This window comes from Bufo gargarizans, chromosome 8 (genome assembly GCF_014858855.1).
Source record: "Bufo gargarizans isolate SCDJY-AF-19 chromosome 8, ASM1485885v1, whole genome shotgun sequence".
Lineage (NCBI taxonomy): Eukaryota > Metazoa > Chordata > Amphibia > Anura > Bufonidae > Bufo > Bufo gargarizans.
The window spans coordinates 35,390,218-35,409,397 of record NC_058087.1 but is presented as its reverse complement, the minus strand read 5'-3'; the positions used below and the strand labels follow the sequence as shown (position 1 = coordinate 35,409,397).

The 19,180-nt window shown below is 41.6% G+C and overlaps 1 protein-coding gene across 3 annotated transcripts in view; it reads left to right on the top strand.

Moving 5' to 3' along the window:
* The window catches only part of MAP3K20 (mitogen-activated protein kinase kinase kinase 20), a 215,695-nt gene that overhangs the window by 53,839 nt on the left and 142,676 nt on the right, over positions 1-19,180 (top strand). The gene's annotated exons all lie outside the window — the stretch shown is intronic.

The window sequence follows — 19,180 nt, the reverse complement described above, 5'->3', positions numbered from 1 at the left end:
AAAAAAGGTGCCAGCAGGGCGGCATGCCACAGATGCTACCATGCCTAGCCCATTGATTTCCTACCAGGGTTCCATGGAATATAAGTGGTACTAGTCAAGGATTGCTGGGAAGCAGCAGCAAGAGGTGTCACGTTTTGCACTGGTACTAGCAATATGATCTCAACGTGTTCAAAGATGTGTGGCTTAGAGCAACGGCCATGTACAACTGGCGGAGAATTGTTGAATGTTTTGCCTTTGCCAATGATTATTTTTTGGAGCTCTCTGGACCTAGCCAAATGCTACTGGGGCTACAACATCAAAACCCTCTGTCCCTTTGCTAGCCCTAAAAGACAATACAGACCTTTTATGCTGTGCATTTTGACCTTTTCTTGCAGCAGGTCACACAGTAAAGCATTGTGTACCACGTATGGCCCCTGTGCAGTGCTTATGTTGGAAACACCATAGAATATACAATATATTGCTGTGCAGTCATTAGGTGATACATGTAGACTTTTCCATGGTTATACCCTTAGATCCATTCACTGCTCTAATGCAGCCCGGAGACTGAACAGATGTTTCATTGGATTGTATATATAAGAAATAGTTCAGTGATGTTCTGAAGCACTAACTACATGACTTACTTCTTCTCTGAGTACAGACATTTTTGTACATGTTTTTCAGCAATACTAAATTTATTCAATTTTAACCCCCGGTAGTTGTACGTGGATTTAAAGTGAATTATCTTAAACATAAAATGGTGTGCTTATACAGTTAAACACATGTCGGCATGAAACGCCCTAAGAAAATCCAATGATAATAAGCACAGTTAGGCCAAACAGTCATTTCTCCAGATACACCTGTGCTAATGATAGCTGAACCTGAGACTAAGCCAGGAAGGCATCTCTCGGTCTTCTCATGAGGATAGTCCTGCTTCACCGCGGTTCTCTGGCCTCCATACAAGCTCAAACTGCTATATCCCAACCTAGAGCTTAAGAAACACAGGTTTTAACTCTGCGCCAGGTCTCTTGAGACATTTATTATATACTGAAATTCCAGAACAACCTAAGGGATTCCCAAAGGTTAAGTATTAGTCACTAGAAGACAAATCAGGAAAGGAATAAGAGAATATGCCTGTGTGACAGGTGGCAGATTGTTGTTCTTCTTTATGTCGAAAGAGTTCGGAAAATAAATTGCTAGGATAAACTTTCAGTATCTTGAGCTAGGAAGCAACTGTCTAGTATGCAATCGACAGAGCTTAGACGGCTTGAGCAATTCTTGGCACTTCGCTGTTGGCTTTCAGCTTGTGACTGCAGCTCCCTGAAACACACTGGGACAGATTTACAAATCCTATAGATCAGAAGTGCACAACCTTTTCTGGTTGGGGGCCACATTTTCAGACGGAACCAATCCCAAGGGGTGAAAATATAACTTATTTACAGAGTGAAATATTTATGGCATAATGTACATGTATACCATAAATATCTGGCTACATTTCCAGGACTCCCATCGAATGGAAGAATACATGAAAATACATGTGAACAGCCACCAGACACAGACAAACATGTTACCGCACAGAATGATATCACGGTCTGCATGTGGCCCCTGGTTGTGGATCCCCACTATAGGTGGTATAAACGTAGACAGGCTGTCTAGACCTGCACCAGATTTATCACAGAGGCTCAGGCTGGCTGATAAATCTGATGCATGGCTAGACATTCTGTCTAACTCGATAAAATACCACCTATTGGTTGGCTTAGTTTGTGACGTCAAAATTGTGGCACAATTTTGGTGCTGTTATACCGATATCTTTCTGTTCCCCACGGGCCTGGTTGCCAGAACACTCGCCCATCCTCCTGCTTGTGGTCTCCGGCAGCTTGTACCCTTGGCCTTTTTATAGGATTGAATGAACTCTGCCTGCCTTGACCTCATTTTATCCCATAGTATGGCTTTGCCTGATCCCTTGGTGTTTTGCGGCGGTGCCTCTTGACCCCTGTGACAGCGACTACCCCAAGAAGTAGCAGCCTGGTGGTTCCCCTGCAGCAGAGTTCAGATCCCTGTATAGGAGTTAAAAGGTGAAGACCTGGGGGGCTACTTAGATAACACTCTTAGTACTAGCCCCAAGCCAAATCTTTTCAGTAGACACTAGGGATGAGCAAATCGACTTCGGATGCTTCATCCGAAGTCGATTCAGATAAAACTTTGTTTTATTGGCTCCGATAAGCCGAAGTTATTACTTCCCAAAGTCTCGCGAGACTTCGTGTAATAACTTCGGAAATGAATTTTTACTGTAAAAAACCTTGATACAGAACTCAGGTTAGGTTCCAACGTACCACTTGGAACTGAATGTGAGTTCGGTGTCAAGTTTTTTTGTTTTTTTTTACTCCTGCTCTGTATAGTATTAAAACGAAGTTGATTCGCTCATCCCTAGTAGACACAGCAGATCCACATCCACTTGGTTACAGGTTCAAAATGGTGCATATTAATCTACACTAGAGCTTTTATTTATATATTTTTATGTTATTAAATTTAGTGCACATTACTAAACCAGGCAAATCGGATCATTATGATCTGTCATCAAGTCTTGCTCTATGATGTCATCAGCAACTTTTTTTTTTTTTATGATATTTACAGGGATCAGTTTTCAAATCATTGATAAACAATTAGTGACTTGAAAAATTTTGGCAAGTATTATCTGATGGTCATTTTACATCAGAACACACCGACAGTGGTTCGTTGAGTCGCCTGTACAGCAGGTATATATGCCATTGAAATGAACCCTTAAAATCACCAGCAGCACAACATGTGCTCATCGTGGAGGGTTTTATTTTCGCCACTTACTGTTATGTATGTGCTGATAGATCCCATACTTCATCACTAGTTCTCCATGTCCATTATTCTCACATGTACTACATGACAGGTCATCACAGTGGTTCACAGGCATTGATAGATAAGTGTGGTTTTGTATTTAGAGAGAGCAGAGATTTGTGCCTCGTGTCTTCTATTTCTAGAGATTGACATCAGGGGTTACAAAGTCATGTGTCACATTTAGAACCTTAGTAGGATTTTCACTTTCAGGGCAGTCTCCTATATTTGTGCATACATAGGGCCAGATTTATCATTAGCTCAAGTCAGAATAATGGAGTGAAAAAGTCGCAAATTTTTGCGCAATCACTAAAACTGCGCAAAAATTAGCGACTTTTTTCTGCTCTGCACTATGCCCGCCAGTTTTCTGAAAGTGGGCGTGTTTTCTTATGTAAATTAATCTCTAGACAGATTTACTATTGAGACTATTTAAAAAGTCGCAAAAAGTCGCAAAAAATTGCGCAATTTCACTCCAGTGAGGACCATGCTTATCTTATGAGACTTTTTAATAGAACATGCGACTTTTTCGTAAAGACGTGCGACTTTTTCGTAAAGATGTGCGACTTTTGTAAAGCTGCTTACTGACGGATAAACTGCTACCGTCAAACCACATTTATTACAGTCTTAAAGGGCCGTTCATAAATCTGACTTGGCTAAAACTGACTTTAGCCATATGTGAAAGTGGAGTGAGCTGTCAGAGTAATGATAAATCTGGCCCATACTGTCTAGGGTTATTACATAAAGCTAGGACAGAACTTTCTTCATCCAGCCAAATTTCAGCTGACCTTCCACAACTTATCCAACGCTTTTGGTGGCCCATACTACTTTTCTAGAAGTTCCTGCTCTTCTCCTGGACTATCTAATAGGACAAAATTGAATTTGGGAGAACGATTGTACTTTTTAGTAGAATTGTTTGCTATGTAGAGCAGGAGATAGACCTGCAAGGGGAATTAGCAGATGAGCGTTCCTGCTCATTATCTGAAGATCTCAGTTGGAAAATTAATTGGATATGCTTAAAAAATGGAGATAGTTGTTCCATCATACTTTATAGCAAATTGCTATGATGGGAAAAGTCATTGGGGGATCAATGCATTTGGCCCTTTTCGCACGAGGGTCTTTGCAATCCGTATATGGCGCATATTTTGTGTCCCGGAATCTGCTGCTAATGTTAATGAATAGGGTAATTCACATGGGCGTTTAGTGGGGTTATTCTGTGATAGTGCATTTAAAATGCAGGAAGGAAGTAAAAGGCGTATAAACCCGGATGAGTCATGAAGCAGGACTGATGACAATCTGGATGGTATCTCACCAGGAATCCGGCCGGATTTTGATACACGTGATCTGCTAAGAGGCCTTTTCCTTAGCAAATTATGCCTGAGACAGTGTTTGTCAGAATCCCCTAGGAACCATTCATGAAGGTCATGAAATCTGCTGCTTAGGAGCTATATGGTGGGATTACTGCTTTTCATTAAGATCCAGCTGGTGTATGGAGTCTTACGGGCAATGCCCCATGGGAAAAGTATGCAAATTAGGTCTCATCCAGAAGGAAGAAACCAGTCAAACAGTCTCTCTAGTGCCACCTGTAGGTGGCTACACTGCAAGTCAGTGTCCGACCCATAAAAAGAAAAACCTTAAAACGTGACTAGGGATATCCGCCAAACCAAAGACACCTATTTGATGTCTTTTAGAAGACAGACTGCAAGATTTGGGGATCTCTGATTAGTGGAGGCTATGTAGGTGAGACACCAGGGGTCTGGTAGGTCCTTTCTCTATTGTCAAAGGCTACATTTTCATCATTTGCTTGGAGCGTCACTTTAAACAAGATAAAAGGACGAAGCTTACAACATTATTCATGTTTTATAGTTCAGTCCACATTTCTTGATTCATATAAGACTACAAAATAGCTGAGTAAATGTTTATCCTTGAAAAGCTGAGTTTGTCTCCGGAAATTAACAGCCGAGGTGCAGATGGTAGAAGGACAAGTGCGTTATTAGCGTTTACCACTGTGGATAAACAGTACGGACAGTAAAGTACACAAATACAGGTATTAAAGAGGACGACTTTCCTTCATGTGGGAACCTGTTCACCTGTAACACCGGAGCATTATCATACAGCCGCCTACACCGGAGAGAAGGCGACTGTATGGAAAAACCCTCATTCAAATTTGTCACCTCTCTCGCTCCTCCGCTTTGTTCCTTGCAGCTCTGATTCCTCCTGGGCCTGCAGAAATCACATACTGTCAACATTCACGTGACCACTGTGGCCGGTGACTGGCTGCAACAATTATGTGAGGCTACTTTTAGGATAGGATGATATAGAAACATAGAAACATAGAATGTGTCGGCAGATAAGAACCATTTGGCCCATCTAGTCTGCCCAATATGTCCTGTCACTTGCCACAAGGGATGTTTTTTTACAACTGCCTCCTGCTGCAACTGATGCTATTCAGCAGTGCATGGTTGTAGATGTAGTGGCGGTATAGCAAAAATAAATCACAGCAATAACCACTATACCTCATAGCTCCTGGACTTCACATGTCTCCCAAGTGAGTTGTTGCTGCTGCTGGCGGGTAGCCTGACAAGCTAGAGCTGGGGTCAGCTGTACTGAAACTACAACTCCCATAGTACCATTCACTTCTATGTGAGTTACAAGAGCAGCCAAGCAAGTGTGCATGCTGAGAGTTGTAGTTTAACAGCAGAGTGCTGAAGGTTGCTGACCCCTGAACTAGAACATAATGGGCCAGATTTATCATTAGCTCAGGTCAGAATAATGGAGTGAAAAAGTCCCAAACGCTAAAACTGCGCACAAATTTGCGACTTTTTTCTGCTCTGCACTATGCTTGCCAGTTTTCTGAAAGTGGGCGTGTTTTCTTATGTAAATTAATCTCTAGACAGATTCACTATTGGGACTATTTAAAAAGTGTCAAAAAAGTCGCAATTTCACTCCAGTGAGGACCATGCTTATCTTATGAGACTTTTTAATAGAACATGCGACTTTTTCATAAAAACGTGACGTCACATTAATTGGTCCTAGGACCTATTTGCAGTTCAATTTCATTCAAGTGAATGGGCTTGGGTTGCAATACCAAACACAGACACTATACAATGTATGGCGCTGTGCTTGGTTTGGAGGCCGCATCACTCACCGGAGCGCAGCAGATTCTTTGAACAGCTGATCGGCTGGGGTGCTGGGAGTCTGACCACAACCAATTAAATATTAATGACCTATCCTCCGGAAAACCCCTTAAACATCATGTAATAAAACATGACATCTGCGTCCACAAATACTGCAGTTCAAACGCAAGGGTCAAGCGATCATCCACTAAATGAATAACATGACTAATGGGAGGAAAGAACCAGACTAATACACAAACAGAAATGGATACCGTTTTCTGCTGCAGTTATATATAGCAGTATAGTACAAGGTTTAATAGCAAGCATCCAAGCAGCTGCTTGAAGTGGGTTATGTTAAGAGACCGCTGCTTAAGATTCGGAAGGTGTTGTCTGATCTCATTTAGGCCTCATTCACACATACGTGGATTTTCACAGACCACGGTATAGATCATACAAGTGTATTACTGTACAGCGGCACGAAGCAATCAATGATGGCGTGCACTCAGCAGGACGGCAGGAGAGGTTATCACAGACCGTGGTCCGTGAAAATCCACGTATGTGTGAATGAGGCCTTATGCTGCACTGAAGTTTGAGGTTTATTTGAAAGCCACAAACACGGCGTGGAAGATTTTCCGGGATGAAAAACACTAAAGAGAGCATTTTTCAAGCCCTGCACTCCAATTGTTTCAAAAAGTCACACAAAAAAACTTTGCAACTTTTTGGGTTAACATGCACAAACATTTTTGGCTAAATTTGCAGTTTTACACCACTTCAGTTTTGAAACGTGAGTGGGGAAATGGCATGGTTAGGCTGCCAAGCTGATTTGGTTTTCAGTGCATAGACTTTGATGGCCTATCCTCAGGATAGGTCATCAATATCAGATCGATAGGAGTCAGACACCCAGAACCTTCACCGATTAGCTGTTTTGGACAGGCACTGGTGCTGGAAAATATAAACTGGATAGAGCTGTAAGCACAAGGTTATGTCTACTACATGTAATGGCCATCCAGCTCAGCTCCCAATTACTTGCAGTACACCGGCATCGGAAACTACAGAGCTTTCCATCCACTGACGGGTGCCCAAAACAGCTGATAGGCGGTGGTATCTGTATCCTGATTGTTCCAAACTTCTTCCATTTAGGAATTATAGAGGCCACTTTTAGTGCAGCAGGAACTTTTTTGTACCCCTCCCTTTAGATCTGTGCCTACACACAATCCTGTCTCTGAGCTCTGCAGGCAGTTATTTCCTCCTCATGGCTTGGTTTTTGCTCTGCTATGCATTGTCAGCTGTGAGACCTTTGGTACACAGGGCTGTGTCTTTCCAAGTCCTGTCCAATCAACTGAATTTACCACAGATGGACAAGCAAGGTGTAGAAACATCTCAAAGATGATCAAGAGAAATGGGAGGCCCCCAGAGGTAAATTTAAAGTCTCACAGCAAATACTTATGTCCAGGCCAATAAAAAAAAAAATTTGAATAAATTTGCTAAAATGTCTAAAATTCTGTCTCCATTTTCTCATTATGGAGTTTTAAGTGCAGATTGATGAAGGGAAACTTGATTTTTATTATTTTAGCACAAGACCACGGCATTACAAAATGTGAAAAAAGTGAAAGGGGCTGAAGACTTTCCCATAGAGGGCATAAGTTTTCTTGACTGGACAATCCCTTTAGAATAAATTTTCCTCTATGTGTATTAATAGTAACCACTAGTCATTCTGCAAACGCGTGTGTGGGCAGCGGGACATAGTTTAATGGTAGATGGGATTATAATATTCTAATGGTATATTTAATATAATTTTTCTCACCCAGGTTGAGGAAATTTAGAAGTGAAAATATTTATATGCCATGTACATGCTGCATACATTTGTCATGAGCCGAATTTTTTGTTTTACCCAAAGTATGTTTTCATTGTGTATATCACCTAATGGACCAACAGGTTGTGAAGTGTGGAGGAAAGCAGATATAGTTCATAGTGTTTGGCTTCTTTGGTTTTTATAGAGTTGCTAGGCGGCTAGCAAAAGTATTCTAAAAAAGGTGCAAGTTTCCCCAAAAAACAAACTATATGAAAATGTTGTTATAGCCAGTTAAAAAAATCAATTACTAGGAAAGGACTTGATAAACTAGGACCGTCATCAGGTGGACCCCCCCCCCCAAAGCTACATCTGATGGTAGACTTGGGGGATGCCAAAAGTAAATAAATAACCCAAGAAGCTGCAAAACTTTATGGAAAGCCCTCAAAATGAATGAGATGTTTAGAGCCTGACTGGAGAAATAGTCTAATGGCTTATTTGCACAGTATGCCCTTGTTTCTGTGCCTGAGGCTTAAAGGGATATATTTATAATACATACATACACTCATCAACAAAAAATAATCCGGCGTGTAATTCCGGCAAGTGGAGCACACGCCGGATCCGGACAACGCAAGTGTGAAAGAGGCCTTAAATGTATTTTATGTGATAGACCAACACAAAGTATGTGTGAAGTGAAAAGAAGATGATACATGGTTTTCAAAAATTTTAATAAAAACCTGGGAAGTGTCAATACTTTGTAGGACCACCTTTCACTGCAATTATAGCTGCAAGTCCTTCCTACGCGCTGTAAAACGCTCAACAAGGAGAAACCAATGCTTCCCTATGGGAATGGTTCTCACCTGGGCGTTTTACAGCGCGTACGAACGCGCTGTAAAACGCCCGACGCTCAAAAAAGTACATGAGCGACTTTGGGGCGTCTTGTCGCGCGTTCCCGTACATAGACTTCCGGGAACGTGCGACAATGGGCGTTTGCATACTACTGGAGCCGCGTAGGTGAGACGCCGGAGAATCGCGCATACACAGCGCTCAGGTCAGGACGCTCAGGTCTGAACCCAGCCTTAAGGTAGGTCTCTATCAGCTTTGCACATCTAGAGGCTGAACTTTTTGTCAATTCTTCTTTGCAAAATAGCTTAAGCTCAGTCAGATTGAATGGAGAACGTCTGAACAGCAATCTTCAAGTCTTGCCATAGATTCTCAATGAGATTTAGGTGTGGACTGTGACTGGGACAGTCTAACACATGATTATGCTTTCAGCTAAACCATTACATTGTAGCTCTGGCTGTGTGTTTAGGTTCGTTGTTCTGCTGGAAGGTGAACCTCTGACCCAGTCCTAAGTCTTTTGCAGCCTCTACCAGGTTTTCCTCTTCGATTGTTCTGTATTTAGTTTAGGGATCGACCGATATAGATTTTTTAGGGCCGATACCGATACCAATAATTTGTAAACTTTCAGGCCGATAGCCGATAATTTATACCGATATTCTGGGAATTTTCATTTTTGAAAAATAAAATAAAAATTCCTACACAAATCTGCTGAAAATTAATGTTTATTGTTTTTTTATTTTTTTTGTAAATCTTTCTTTTTCATTTATACTTAATATTTTGGTGTTTTATTTTTATTTTTTTAACTTTTTTTTTTACTAACTTTTAGCCCCCTTAGGGACTAGAACCCTTGTCCTATTCACCCTGATAGAGATCTATCAGGGTGAATAGGAGCTCACACTGTCCCTGCTGCTCTGTGCTTTGTGCACACAGCAGCATGGAGCTTACCATGGCATCCAGGGCTTCAATAGTGTCCTGGCTGCCATGGTAACCGATCGGAGCCCCAGCATTACACTGCTGGGGCTCCGATCGGAGGAGCAGGGGAGAGGGGATCCTGGGGGGGCTTGGGTGGGGGGGGCGCACTGCGCCACCAATGTTTTTAATACTGGGGTGGGGGGCGCACTGCGCCACCAATGCTTAATACTTGGGGGGGAGGGGGGGCGCACTGCGCCACCAATGTCTAATACAGGGGTTGGGGGGGAACTGCACCACCAATGTCTAATACTGGGCTTGGGGGGGCGCACTGCGCCACCAATGAAGATAAATCTCTCATTTATAAATCTCTCCCGACCTCTATGAGCAGTAGCTGCGATCTGCGGCACCTGAGGGGTTAACTACCGCAGATCGCAGCTATTGCTCATAGAGGTCGGGAGCCGGCTATGTGATCCTGCAGCTCCCGCCTCCTGTATATGAATATATGAGAGATTTCTCTTCATTGGTGGCGCAGTGGCCACAGACCCTCCCCTTCCCTTGTCCCCTGTCCTTTCACTGGCGGCAGCGGCGGCAGCAGCAGCACAGGGGGAGGAGACACTGCTTCCTTCTCCCCTGTGCTGCTAAGGGGAACGCGGAGAGCGTTGACAACAGCGCGATCTGTGTTCCCCATACGCTATCGGAATATCGGCAAAATAGATGCCGATACCGATAGCGGTCAAAATCCTGAATATCGGCCGATAATATCGGTAAAACCGATAATCGGTCGATCCCTAATTTAGTTCCATCCATCTTCCCATCATCTCTGACCAGCTTCTATGTCCCTGCTGAAGAAAAACATCCCCACAGCATGATGCTTCCACCACCATGAGTGGGGATGGTGTGTTCAGGGTTAATGCAGTGTTAGTTTTCTGCCACACATAACATTTTGCAATCCAAAAAGTTCAACTTTAGTCTAATCTGACCAGAACACTTTCTTCCACATGTCTGTTGTGTCCCCTACATGGATTGTGGCAAACAGCAAACAGGACTTCAAATGGCTTGCTTTCAAAAATGGCTTTTTTGGCCAGATCTGAGGAGTGCACAACTAATAGTGTTCCTGTGGACAGATTCTCCCAACTGTGGATCTGTGAGGCTCCTCCTGAGTGATGATGGCCCCGCTGGCTGCTTCTTTGCCTGGTCTGTCCATTTAGGTGGGCAACCATGTCTTGGTAGGTTTGCAGTTGTGCCATACTCCTTCAATTTTTGGATGATGGATTGAACAGTTCCGTGATATGGTCAGAGCTTGGGATACTTCTTTATATAACCTAATCCTGCTTTACACTTCTCCACAACTTTATCCCTGACCTGTCTGGTGTGTTCCTTGGTTTTTTATGATGCTGTTTGATCACTAATTTTCTCTAACAAACCTCTGAGGCCTTTACAGAACAGCTGTAGTTATACTGAGAATAAATTACACATAGCTGGACTCTATTAATTTAGTGACTTCTGAAGGCAATTGGTCACACTGGATTTTATTTACAGGTATCAGAGTACAGGGGGTATGAATACTTTTTCAAGGCACTGTATGTCTCAGGCAAATATGTAAATGATCTGATTAGCCACTGGGTCTTGCAGCATGAGGGGGTAAAAATGCTTCCCCCACTCTTTTTTGGTGTGGACGCAGATAGCTGACCTGCTATTTTGACATTATAGATCTAAAGTCAGTTGGACCATGCAATATTTAACAGGGTATTTCGAGTGTTAATAGGTTCTCTCAGTTTCCTCTTTTATTCTCAATAAAGTACTTAACCCCTTATGGACCGGGTTCATTTTCACCTTAAGGACCAGGCCATTTTTTGCAAATCTGACCAGTGTTACTTTAAGTGGTGATAACTTTAAAAAGCTTTGACTTATCTAGGCCATTCTGATATAGTTTTTTTGTCACATATTGTATGTACTTCATGACACTGGTAAAATGGAGTAAAAAAAAATCATTTTTATTTATTTAAAAAAATACAAAATTTGCCAAAATTTTTGAAAAATTTGCAAATTTTCAAGTTTCAATTTCGTTTCGTTTTTTTGGCCGGACAAAAATACTGCAGCATGCTGCGCTTTTTGCTCCGGCCAAAAATCCTGAACACTTGCTGCAAGGCCGGATCCGGAAATTAATGCCTATTGAAAGGCATTGATCCGGATCCGGCCTTAAGCTAAACGTCGTTTCGGCGCATTGCCGGATCCGACCTTTAGCTTTTTCTGAATGGTTACCATGGCTGCCGGGAGGCTAAAGTCCTGGCAGCCATGGTAAAGTGTAGTGGGGAGCGGGGAGCAGTATACTTACCATGCGTGCGGCTCCCCGGGCGCTCCAGAGTGACGTCAGGGCACTCCACGCACATGGATGACGTGATCGCATGGCACGTCATCCATGCACATGGGGTGCTCTGACGTCATTCTGGAGCGCCCCGGGAGCCGCACGGACTGTAAGTATGCTGCTCCCCTGCTCCCCACTACTACTATGGCAACCAGGACTTTAATAGCGTCCTGGGTGCCATAGTAACACTGAACGCATTTTGAAGACGGATCCGTCTTCAAATGCTTTCAGTTCACTTGCGTTTTTTCCGGATCCGGCGTGTAATTCCGGCAAGTGGAGTACACGCCGGATCCGGACAACACAAGTGTGAAAGAGGCCTTAGAAGTTTAGAAGCAAATCTTGACATTTTTCTGAAATTTAAAAAAAAACACTTTTCAAGGACCAGTTCAGGTCTGAAGTCACTTTGTGAGGCTTACATAATAGAAACCACCCAAAAGTGACCACATTCTAGAAACTACACCCCTCAAGGTATTCAAAACTGATTTTACAAACTTTGTTAACCCTTTAGGTGTTCCACAAGAATTAATGGAAAATAGAGATACAATTTCAAAATTTCACTTTTTTGGCAGATTTTCCATTTTTTTTTTTTTTTTCCAGTTACAAAGCAAGAGTTAACAGCCAAACAAAACTCAATATTTATGGCTCTGATTCTGTAGTTTACAGAAACACCCCATATGTGGTCGTAAACCGCTGTATGGGCACACGGCAGGGCACAGAAGGAAAGGAATGCCATACGGTTTTTGGAAGGCAGATTTTGCTGGACTGTTTTTTTGACACCATGTCCCATTTGAAGCCCCCCTGATGCACCCCTAGAGTAGAAACTCCCAAAAAGTGACCCCATTCTAGAAACTACACCCCTCAAGTTATTAAAAACTGATTTTACAAACTTTGTTAACCCTTTAGGTGTTCCACAAGAATTAATGGAAAATAGAGATACAATTTAAAAATTTCACTTTTTGGGCAGATTTTCAATTTTAATACTTTTTTTCCAGTTACAAAGCATGAGTTAACAGCCAAACAAAACTCAATATTTATAGCTCTGATTCTGTAGTTTACAGAAACACCCCATATGTAGTCGTAAACCGCTGTATGGGCACACGGCAGGGCGCAGAAGGAAAGGAATGCCATACGGTTTTTGGAAGGCAGATTTTGCTGGATTGTTTTTTTGACACCATGCCCCATTTAAAGCCCCCCTGATGCACCACTAGAGTAGAAACTCCAAAAAAGTGACCCCATTTTAGAAACTACGGAATAGGGTGGCAATTTTGTTGGTACTATTTTAGGGTACATATGATTTTTGGTTGCTCTATATTACACTTTTTGTGAGGCAAGGTAACAAGAAATAGCTGTTTTGGCATCGTTTTTATTTTTTGTTATTTACAACATTCATCTGACAGGTTAGATCATGTGGTATTTTTATAGACCAGGTTGTCACGGACGCGGCGATACCTAATATTTATACTTTTATTTATTTATGTAAGTTTTACACATTGACTTCATTTTTTAAACAAAAAAATAATGTTTTTGTGTTTCCATAGTCTGAGAGCCATAGTTTTTTCATTTATTTGGACGATTATCTTGGGTAGGGTATGATTTTTGCAGGATGAGATGACGGTTTGATTGGCACTTTTTTGGGGTGCATGTGACTTTTTAATCGCTTGCTATTACACTTTTTTAGATGTAAGGTGAAAGAAATGGCTTTTTTTTTACACAGTTTTAATTTTTTTTTTATGGTATTCACGTCAGGGGTTAGGTCATGATATTTTTATAGAGCCGGTCTATACGTACGCGGCGATACCTAATATGTATACTTTTTTAAAATTTATGTAAGTTTTACACAATAACATAATTTTTTAAACAAAAAAAATATAATGTTTTAGTGTCTCCATATTCTGAGAGCCATAGTTTTTTCAGTTTTTGGGGCGATTATCTTAGGTAGGGTCTAATTTTTTGCGGGATGAGATGACGGTTTGATTGACACTCTTTTGGGGTGCATATAACTTTTTAATCGCTTGCTATTGCACTTTTTGTGATGTAAGGTGACAAAAAATGGTTTATTTAGCACAGTTTTTTGTTTTTTTGACAGTGTTCATCTAAGGGGTTGGGTCATGTGATATTTTTATAGAGCCGGTCGATATGGACGCGGCGATACCTAATATGTATACTTTTTTTTTATTTATGTAAGTTTTACACAATCACAGTTTTTTTAAAACAAAAAAATGATGTTTTAGTGTCTCCATATTCTGAGCCATATTTTTTATTTTTTTGGGGGCGATTGTCTCATGTAGGGGCTCATTTTTTGCGTGATGAGGTGACGGTTAGATTGGTACTATTTTGGTGGGCATACGCCTTTTTGATCGCTTGCTGTTGATGTAAGGTGACAAAAAATGGTTTATTTAGCACAGTATTTTTATTTTATTTACGGTGTTCATCTGAGGGGTTAGGTCATGTGATGTTTATAGAGTCGGTCGATACGGACGCGGCGATACCTAATACATCTACTTTTTCCCCCCCTAGTTTTTACCAATTTTTTTTTTACTTTATTTGGGGAAAATGACGTTTTTGTTTATTTTTACTTGAAACTTTACATTTTTTGGGGGGGAAACTTTATTTATTTCCACTTTTATTTTCAAATTTTTTTTTGTCCCACTTTGGGACTTCAACTTTTGGGGGTCGAATCCTTTACAATACATTCCAATACTTCTGTATTGGAATGCATTGGCTGTATGAGTAATACAGTGAGTATTACTCATACAGCTTCCAGCCTGTGAGATCCAGGGGGCTGGATCTTACAGGCTCGTCACCGGAAGGCAGCGCGCTGCCTTCCATGCCATCGGGTCCCCCTTACAGCCCCATGGGGACCTGATGGAACCGCCGCCCGCCGCAACATAGAAAGCCGCAAACCGCAGGTCTGAATTGACCTGCGGTTTGCAGAGATAGCCGACACAGGCACCTTGAGCAGGCACCTTGTTCCGATCACAGCCCACCAGGCGGCGTTGATCGGAAATACACATGACGTACCGGTACGTCATGTGTCCTTAAGTAGCGGGACAACATGCCATACCGGTACGTCATGTGTCCTGAAGAGGTTAAGTGAGGAAAAAGTGTTCACACTTCTTACTTTCTACAACCAAAATATTTAATACTTAATATTTAATATACTACACTATATATAAAAACAATATTACATAAGTTACATATTTAATTTGCACATGAAATCAATCTATTGAGTTGCATTAAAACATTCTAACTACTTCTTCCTATGTGACCAACCCCCAATATCATGTTAGGAAAATCAAACCAGTGTACAGATCCACGCAGAAAAGAGACCCAGAAAATGGTCGTTGACCCTTATAAAGAACTGCTCACTTTTATGTCTGCAGTTGTGATGTGCCGATATATCGCATCTGACCATTGCAGCCAATCATTGGCCCCTGTCTTGTGCCGTATACTACCGAGGTCAGTGACTAGCTGCAGTGGTCACATGCAGTATAGGGCACATCACAGCTGCAACCTAAAAACATGAAGTTGTGGCTGCAGCCATGGAGAGGATAGGAACTGAGGCGCTGGAGCGGAGCTGGTTCGGAACAGTGAACATGACTGTTTTGTATTATTTCAATAAGTCATTTTTTACGCTGGATATTCATAATTAGATTCAATATTTATTCTCTATAAACAATAGACTTGATTTTGCTCTTATTTCACTTAGCCCTCATATAAGGAAAAGTTCCATCAATTTCTGGCATGCTTTGTGGCAGCTTTTTCATTGATTTTTACAGCATGATCAATGTGGAAAATCAATGAAAATAACTTAAAAGCAGTTTCTAGATGGCTCCTGTCCTCCAGTGTCACCTGTACCTATTTTTTTTAACAATCAGGCTCTTATTGCACCTTATTATTCACAGAGTCTTAATACGATCATTGACTCTCAGTTAATTTCCACTAATGCATAGCCCTTTGTTCCTTTCATAATATGTATTATTTAATGATCAGATGTCTCCGGCAGTTTCTATGCCGATAGACAGCCAATGCCACTTCAGAAAATGTACTCAGACCTGAGGTTTAATAAACTGACGGTTTTAACGATATTGTTTCATGTTTGCGACTTTAAACCCCCATGACAGTTTTGTGCCTTTTGTGTTCTACTTTTTTGGGGGCAATAAGAAAAATAATTATCAACTGGTTTATTGTGTAAGTTCCTCACGTACTAAGAGCAGGAAAAAAATCATAAAAAAGAGACAATATCTGCCTTTGAAGAACATAAGTGAGATCCTGAAAACAAATGTTAAAGTAGTTGTGTGAACCGAGGCTTTCCAGAGCTCATTTTTCCCTCTTCAGTGACATCAAAGACAAAGTAAAAGATCTGACATAAATCAGAAAAGTTACTTTGCTGTTTTGAACGATTCGCAATCAAAGGAAATGGTTTTTCTAACTACATAAACTATAGTGAGAGAGGTCACAGAACAGCACTACCACCCCAGGATCCGCTGCACTTTAGAAGTATGTCTAAAAGCTTGTATGAAGCATCTGACACCTGGGGTTTGATTCAGATCCGTGTGGAAAATGCACACACAAAGTTGCTAATGTACATGTAACATAGCACTGGCTTGTTAGATTATTCCCTGGGCTCCAATTTTTGGTCACATCTCCGTAAAAGCTTCAGAGCCCACGAAACAACAGGAGGATTCTCTGTATAATTCGCAAGTTTCTTTGGGAAAGTTTTTCCAGACCAGCAAAATGGTCTGTTTTTACCCCTGAGAATAAGTCATTGTTTGTTTTAGGAAGAGCTATGTTCCCAGCCTCGGAGCTTCTGGTACCCACCTTTTTGATGATGGGTTTTTTAGTCATCCATAATGCAGAAGCTGTTGGTATAGACCAATGATGGCTAACCTTGGCACTCCAGCTGTGGTGAAACTACGACTCCCAGCATGCTCCATTTATTTCTATACAGTTCTGAGAGCAGCCAAGCAAGGGGGGCATCTTGGGAGTTGTAGTTTTACCACAGCTGGAGTGCCAAGGTTAGCCATCACTGGTATAGACCAACCTTTGTTACTAGAACTGGAAGTTGTGACACATGTAAGGAACATGTGGCCAAAAGTTCAGGAGCCTGGCGAGGAGGTGAGGTCATACATCACTTCAGCCATGGAGTCACATCCAAAGTGGAACTACATGTACTGCTCTTTTATTCTTTCTTTTTTCATCATCACTCATGTTACTCCAGCTTTATTGGTACAAGATTGAGTTGCATTGCATCATATAGGGTGAGAAAAGATTTTACCATGGGCTTTGGTCATCTCTTAGGACAGGATTCCACCCAAAACTTGGCTCTAAGTATACGGGCCGAAGGCTTTCTTCTCACAGTGTGGTATGTACATGGTATGGTATTTGCATAGGTGTGGAGTGCTTGCCTAAATCCGGCAGACGCATCAGCTTGTGAACATGTTGTGGCCATGTATGTCGTGAGTTGTCTTTTTTTTTAAAGAAATGTCTCAGTTTCCTTTCCTTTGGAAGTTATTTAAAGGGGTTTTCTGGGAGCACAATATCTTTCCTCAGGATTGGTCATCAATACCTGATTGAGGAGGGTCTGACTCCCGCCACCGATCAGCTGTTTGAAGTGGCCATGGTGTTCCAATGAGTGCTGCAGCCTCCACGCAACTTACCAAGCACAGGGCTTTTCATTTTATAGTAGCTGGCCCATTCATGTCAACGTCCTAGGAAGAGGTAGTGCTGCTGCCTCTTCAAACAGCTGATTGGTGGTGATGCCGGGAGTCGGTCCCTCACGATCATTTCACCTATGCTAAGGATAGATAATCTCTATTTTACTCCTGGAAAACCCATATAGATATAGAAATATTGTCCATGTTCTAGATATTTCCCAATACTTTTTTGTGCCTCAGTTATCACGTTGGACCAAATCCTAAGGCTAGGGCTACGCGACGACATGTGCCACGCAACATTTTGTCGCACCAATGTCACGCGACAATTTTTATATTGATAGTCTATGGTGTCGCACTGCGACATGCTGTGACTGCGACATGACAGTAGCAAAAAATCTATCAAAGATGGATTTTTCTGCGATCATCATGTCGCAGTTGCAGTATGTTGCACGTCGCAGTGTGACACCATAGACTATCATTATAAAAATTGATGTTGCAGTGTAGTTGTGCCCTATGTGTCGTCGTGTAGCCCTAGCCTAACACCTAGTATGGTCAGTTTTACCATTTATTTGGATAATGCTAAACAGTGATCTCATTTCCTTGTAGAGTATTGGTGCATCTTCTGTTTGATCTTAGGTGTTGCTTTGCACATGGTAGACTTGAAAACCATACATCATATATGAGACTGTTGATGAGACATGTACTAAACATGAGAGTGTGAACTCTTAACAGTTTATGTAAGAAAATACTTAAAGCAAAGACATTGTTTAGTCTGTAGTGTAAACTGTAATGTGCTATCCACTCCATGTGCTGTGCGGGACCTGTCACATCTACCATCAACTAAACCAGGAGGAAATTTCTCTAGATGTGGGATTCAGTGATTTATTTTTCCTGTTTAGTATAAATTAGTTTATAAATCAGAATGTCAGAAGATTGCCGTCACATATAATTTATATGTATTGCTTTATTGGCAGGGATTCTATGAAATGTTTAGGTTTGACTTAAAAAAATAAGGCCTTTCTTGCCTCCAGAAATACTTGAATCCCGATAGAAGCTTGACAGCCACCACTATAAGACAATAGGGTGTTCTTCTGGATGAGTTTGGAAACTGATCTGGTATAACTGTCATTGCTCCATTTTTCCCCATAAAGGGCAAAAACAGACAAAAAGCTCTAGTTTTACGTAAAGGCAATCTGCCACCAGAAAATTCACTGTTAAACCAGGTACAATTCCTTGTAGAGCTAGCTCAGCTGAACCTAGCGATAACTTTCACTCAGTGATCGGTTGCTTCATTCTGAGGAATTTTGTTTTTTTTAAATCCATATGAAAATTAGCAGTTAAGTGCACCGTGGGCATACCCAAGTCACTTGGTGCACATTTCCTCCTCCCACTTCCTGACAACCCCTCCCTCTTCTTATTGACCAGGTCAGGTTTCTGCATAGTCATCTTGCCTGGCTCTGTCAATAAAGGAGAGGGAGGGGCTGGCAGAGGAAGCAGGAGGAGCAGCAGCGCTCAACTGCTTATTTGCATATGGAGTAGAAAGACCTTTTCTCCAGACAATGAATGGGGACAAAACTGAAGCGTTTTTTTTCCGGTATTGAGCCACTATGGTGGAAGTCAATACCGGAAAACTTAAACGCTAGTGTTAAAGTAGCAATCT